At 41.5% G+C, this 6,618-nt stretch overlaps 1 long non-coding RNA gene across 1 annotated transcript; it reads left to right on the forward strand.

Annotated features, from left to right (window-relative positions):
* The first annotated feature begins 5,533 nt into the window (after nucleotides 1-5,533).
* LOC141633667 (uncharacterized) lies at nucleotides 5,534-5,947 on the forward strand. Its single transcript, XR_012538436.1, has 3 exons — nucleotides 5,534-5,661; nucleotides 5,750-5,788; nucleotides 5,867-5,947. It is a non-coding gene; the product is annotated as an uncharacterized LOC141633667 (long non-coding RNA).
* The last annotated feature ends 671 nt before the right edge of the window (nucleotides 5,948-6,618 follow it).

Raw genomic sequence — 6,618 nt, forward strand, 5'->3', positions numbered from 1 at the left:
TCACCAACGAAGAAATGTTTTTCAGAACACACATCTCAATCCACTTAATGACAGTCAAATTAAGCAAGTTGATGAGATGTTACGGGATATGCCACCTTTGTTACATGAAGAAGCGAAATCAATAGCGACACCTTTACTAGCTCGTCGAAGGTTGTCTTATGTTGAAGTCATTGATTTGACGTAGGTCTATCATAAGTTTGTACAACTTTCTGGCCAACGAACTGTATTTGTACTTAGGCCACTTAGGGTATTGAACGTTAAGGTTTAACTGTTCCTTTTTGTCAGGCTTTACTAATAATTATGTAATTAGTTTTGGCATTTTGGATTGTAGAAGTTGTTATGAATGTTGGTTTGATATATATATATATATATATATATATATATATATATATATATATATATATATATATATATATATATATATATATATATATATATATATATATATATATATTTTATATTTTTGGTTTGACTTTCACAGCTTATGTTCTTTCATTTCCCAATTTTACTTAGTTTACATCTGTATTCATCAAGTAGTATTATGCTTTTCCCCATTGTTTTGCAACATAATTAACTGTGAAATGCTGCAATCTACCTTCATTATAAACATGTGATTTGTACAACAGTTTGTCTTTCAACTGTCTTTACAATATCCCTCAAATGATTGATAGATATGGGGCGAAAGAGTGTTGCATCGAAGAAAAAAGTTCTACTAAAAGGAGGACGGTCAGTCAAAGATTATTTTCCAAAGAAAATCGAAAGTCTGCGACAACTAATTCTGTTGACCCAAGCAATTTGAGTAAGAAATTTAGTTCACTCTTGCACATTCATGAAAACAAAATTCCTTATCGAATGACATGACGTAACGTTGCACACGCATGAAAGAAAAATATATGTACATTAAACAACCCTACACATGCATGAACTAATCAACATTAACTTTGACAGCCTCACAAAATGCAACCTCACCTTACAATGAGGAATAAGGGAAAGGGTTGAGGGTTGGATAAGGCGGATCCGCGGTAGCGGTCCGCCTAATCCAACCCTCAACCCTTTCCCGTCCCGTTTTAGGATACCCGACAACATATGTTTATTAAACAACCGTGTATGTGCATGACAATGTAGAGTATGTGCATTAAATAGTCTTCTACATGTATAAAAAATAAGGGAAAGGGTTGAGGGTTGGATTAGGCGGATCCGCGGTAGCGGTCCGCCTAATCCAACCCTCAACCCTTTCCCGTCCCGTTTTAGGATACCCGGCCCCCTACTTTAAATCCCGTCCCCAAAAAAGGGTTCACTCATCCCCTCTAGGGTGTATTTTGGTCTCGCGGCCGATAATGTGAGAAGGGAAAGGGTTGAGGGTTGGATTAGGCGGATCCGCGGTAGCGGTCCGCCTAATCCAACCCTCAACCCTTTCCCGTCCCGTTTTAGGATACCCGACCCCCTACTTTAAATCCCGTCCCCAAAAAAGGGTTCACTCATCCCCTCTAAGGTGTCTTTTGGTCTCGCGGCTGTTAATGTGAGAAGGGAAAGGGTTCAGGGTTGGATTAGGCGGATCCGCGGTAGCGGTCCGCCTAATCCAACCCTCAACCCTTTCCCGTCCCGTTTTAGGATACCCGACCCCCTACTTTAAATCCCGTCCCCAAAAAAGGGTTCACTCATCCCCTCTAGGGTGTGTTTTGGTCTCGCGGCCGATAATGTGAGAAGGAAAAGGGTTGAGGGTTGGATTAGGCGGATCCGCGGTAGCGGTCCGCCTAATCCAACCCTCAACCCTTTCCTGTCCCGGTTTAGGATACCCGCCCCTCTACTTTAAATCCCGTCCCCAAAAAAGGGTTCACTCATCCCCTCTAAGGTGTCTTTTGGTCTCGCGGCCGATAACGTGAGAAGGGAAAGGGTTGAGGGTTGGATTAGGCGGATCCACGGTAGCGGTCCGCCTAATCCAACCCTCAACCCTTTCCCGTCCCGTTTTAGGATACCCGACCCCCTACTTTAAATCTCGTCCCCAAAAAAGGGTTCACTCATCCCCTCTAGGGTGTCTTTTGGTCTCGCGGCCGATAATGTGAGACCGCGGATCTGCCTAATCCAACTCTCAACCCTTTCCCGTCCCGTTTTAAGATACCCGGCCCCTACTTTAAATCCCGTCCCCAAAAAAGGGTTCACTCATCCCCTCTAGGGTGTGTTTTGGTCTCGCGGCCGATAATGTGAGAAGGGAAAGGGTTGAGGGTTGGATTAGGCGGATCCGCGGTAGCGGTCCGCCTAATACAACCCTCAACCCTTTCCCGTCCCGTTTTAGGATACCCGGCAACATATGTTTATTAAACAATTGTGTATGTGCATGACAATGTAGAGTATGTGCATTAAATAGTTTTCTACATGTATTAAAAACAAGGGAAAGGGTTGAGGGTTGGATTAGGCGGATCTGCGGTAGCGGTCCGCCCTAATCCAACCCTCAACCCTTTCCCGTCCCGTTTTAGGATACCCGGCCCCCTACTTTAAATCCCGTCCCCAAAAAAGGGTTCACTCATCCCCTCTAGGGTGTCTTTTGGTCTCGCGGCCGATAATGTGAGAAGGGAAAGGGTTGAGGGTTGGATTAGGTGGATCCGCGGTAGCGGATCCGCGCGGACCCACCTAATCCAACCCTCAACCCTTTCCCGTCCCGTTTTAGGATACCCGGCAACATATGTTTATTATACAATTGTGTATGTGCATGACAATGTAGAGTATGTGCATTAAATAGTTTTCTACATGTATTAAAAAAAAGGGAATGAGTTGAGGGTTGGATTAGGTGGACCGCGGATCCGCCTAATCCAACCCTCAACCCTTTCCCGTCCCGTTTTAGGATACCTAGCCTTCTACATTTAATCCCGTCCCCAAACAAGTGTTCACTCGACCCCTCTACGGTGTCTTTATTAAAACAACCTTGTACATGAATGAAAAAACATAGTATGTGCATTAAATAGTCTTCTACATGTATGACAAAGCACTATATGTGCATTAAAATTTAACATCTGTTGCTTTGCTATTTGATGCATTAATGCTAAAATTTGTCATTTTATGTGAAATGCTGAAACATTACTTCACTAAAAACTTCTGTACATCACCTAATTAATGTTGTTTAACATTTGACAGATGATGGGGATGTCTTCTCAGAAACAGTTGACAACGAAGCTACTACAACAGAAACAGTTGACAAGGAAGCTTCTAAACCAGAAACAGCTGACAAGGAAGCTACTAAAATGCAAACCAAATGCCCAGCGTCGAGTGAGTCCTCGTACTAAAAGACCAGTTGATGAGGATGTCTTACCAAAAGATGTTGAAGAACCATCTACCAAGAAAAGGAGAGTGTCCACTCACATCGATAAGAAAGATGCTAGCAAAGATTGCTAGTAGGAAAGGAAGTCCACATAGGAAGTGTGGTAAAGATTATGATACGTTGGTAACTAGGATGAGTCCTTCTTTGATAATTAATTTTATCAAGTCGAACCTGTCCGAGAAGCAAATTGAAGCTATTCGAGAGCATGGGTTTTGGAGAGTCGTTAAAACTTCGATCGGAAGAAATCCATGGCCATTTGGCTAGATGGATTGTGGAGTCTTTCAATCCATTCAGTTGTTCGTTGATGAATGGGGATTTGACTATCACGGATGAGGATGTCTACCTTGTCACGGGAATTCCTATGGGGCCATTAGATATTAATCCAGTTGGGAGGTACTGTAAAGAAGAGGGTTATTTAGAGGCTGTCCGGAGATTTAATAAGGACCAATTTAGTACCACAGATATTATCAAGAAGGTTTTACTAGAGAAGATGATTGAGCAGCGGGATGCTGGAGATGATTTTAAGAGGAATTTTCTTGTATATATTACTTATGTTCTGTTGATGGGGGTAGCTAGTGATTATCCCAGCACTCGTATATTAAGTCGCTGTCCGATCCGTCTGATGTACCTAAATTTAATTGGTGCAAGTTTGCACGAGTCAACATGATTGAAAATGTCATTTCTGGAAAAAGGCAAGACTAAAGACCCCGGTACGTCCTTTAAGGGACCAATTCTCATTTTCTGTCTTATCTACTTGGATAGAGTCGTTTTCAAGACAAGAACGGTCGTTCCATCTTTCCCTTTGTTAGCCAATTGGTCTGACGAACGTATCAGAGAGAGGGTGAAGATGGAAAAACATGACACAAATGGTTTTGGAGAGGGGCGTGTAGAAGACAGATTTGTTTATAAACCACCCATGTCCGAAATCGACAAACGGGTTGATGATGCAAAGGTGACGACACGGGGAAAGGAAAATGTTGAGGGTGCTGGAGTGACGACAAAGGAAAGGGAAAGGTTGAGGATATCAAGAAGGAGGTCCCGTTGATAAGAAAACAACAGATTGTATCAAGTTTTTAGCGGGACTGCTTTGTTACTCTTTTGCAGATCACATGGTGCATTCTCAAAGGCAATCATACAAGCAAAGTTTGTGGTTCCTCGTATGGAAGCTGTTACCAAAATGTCGACTTTGGCAGATTCGTTATTTGAAGGGTTTTCACTTTCGCAGCAAAGTAAAGAAGAATCTGAGATGGAAGAAGAGGAGAGAAAGGACGAGGAGAAAGATGACCATGAATTGGAGGAAGATGAGAGAAATGATGAGGGTAAAGTAGAGGATAAATTTGAGAAGGTCAAGGAGAAAGATGACCATGAAATGGAGAAAGAGGAGAGAAAGGATGAGAGTAAAGTGGAGGAGGGGAAGAAGTATGTGGATTATATGGACTCTGATGAGTTTTACAACGATCCCAACATCTTGGCTGATTTAGAGGGGATTCTGAATAGTGCATATAACCGTGTTGGTGAGGCATTTAAAGAACACCAAGTTACGAAGGAAAAGATGGACAAGGAACTAATGGAGGGACCATCTTTCAGTCTCTTTCACGGTGAGGATGCGTTATATACATCTCAAGAGTTCCGTGAAGCACAGAGGTCTGGTGATATGTGTGATGTTCCCCTTGCGAGCACGTCAACTGCACCTGTTATTCCATCCCCTCCCCGTGCAACAATGTCAGCTACACCTTCAATCCCATCCCCTCCCCGTGGAAGCACTCCCGCTGCACCTTCTATTCATTCCCCTCCCCGTGCAAGCACATCAGCTGTACCTTCCAATCCATCCCCTGCATCACCAATACTTATCTCGTCACAACTGTCATTGATTGAATCTCCAATTATGCCTTCTTCTCCGCTTGTAGAACTGTCCCTAACCGTCCCCTCCCAGACTCGGAAGTGTAAGAGGAAAGTTGAGTTACCTGACGTTTTTCGTTCACCTTTCTTCATACGAAATGTGACCGTGATGGATGCCTTGAGTCAGTCTGAAAAACTGATGGGTGACTATGCATTTGCCGCTGACTTAGATGAAGGGTATGTATTAGTCTATTAATTTTGCTTTTATTTTTTTCTTATTCGTTATATGTATTATATTTTCTTTCTATAACACTAAGGTTTTATTTTTGTAGCGAGGTTCTGTTCAGCCGTGGCGGAAAGATTCTTACACGATAGATATGAAGACCTTGCTATTTGGTGGTAGCGTTAACATCGACGTGATCAATGTGTGGTGTGATTATCTGAATAATGGAAACAGGTTAAGAGATCGTAGATCAATTTCCCGTCTCTTTCTCACTGAAACAACTGATGTAAGTTTGATATTTAAATTTTGTTGGTCTAAGTTATCAACTTGTACCTTTTTATTCTCTAATACGGGTCACCTAATTAAAACAACAGATAGCCTCATTGGATATCAACTATAGAGACGTGAAATTGGTAAGTTGTTCATATTTTAAAAGTTTTAAAAGTACATAATTAAATAATATACAAATCCAACTAACCATTGTTTGACAGGTTTTATTCCCTGTTGTTGCACCCAGCCCACTTCTTCATTGTTTTGATATTGATCATAACTTGTATGAAGTTATACACCCTTGTGATCCAGGGTGTGTATATTTTCATGTCAGTGTTCAATATGTGGTATGTTTTCACACCGTTTGGCAATAAGTATGTTAAATGTCTGATTTAATTCTTATATAACGAACTTATTTGCTTGGCATTGTCTTCCGTCTAACAAAGAAATGATTAAGTGCAAAGCTTTCTTCCATGATTCCAAAGCTGCATGCTACATATTTTGTAGTAGCCAAAGAGTATGTTCCGAATAAAAGTTTCTCTGTCGAGCGTGATACTGGAATTTACATGATGCGACATATGGAGACGTACAATGGGAATAAGTGTCGGTATACTTTAAAGCTGCTCAAGGACGTAAGTCTCCATTATTTAAGTCAAATTTTTAGTTGGTGTTTCTATATTTCCTGACGCCAGAAGCCATCAACATGCATGTATTAGCTTTGTTCTTTCATGAATCAGCCTTGTATGTGTATTAGATATGTAGGTATGTGTATTAGATGTGTAGGTTCTGCGGTTGATTTCACTTTATATCATTGTTCAGAGAACTGATGTGAAGCGTTACATTGTGAGGGTTTGCAATGAAATTTTGACTTGGCAAGACAACATCGTGAAAGATCAAGTGACGTCTAAAGCAAAGGCTTACAAGAATGGTCAGTGTGATTCGGTAATCAGAAATCTATTACCAACAATGCTTC

Source organism: Silene latifolia, chromosome Y (genome assembly GCF_048544455.1).
Source record: "Silene latifolia isolate original U9 population chromosome Y, ASM4854445v1, whole genome shotgun sequence".
NCBI lineage: Eukaryota > Viridiplantae > Streptophyta > Magnoliopsida > Caryophyllales > Caryophyllaceae > Silene > Silene latifolia.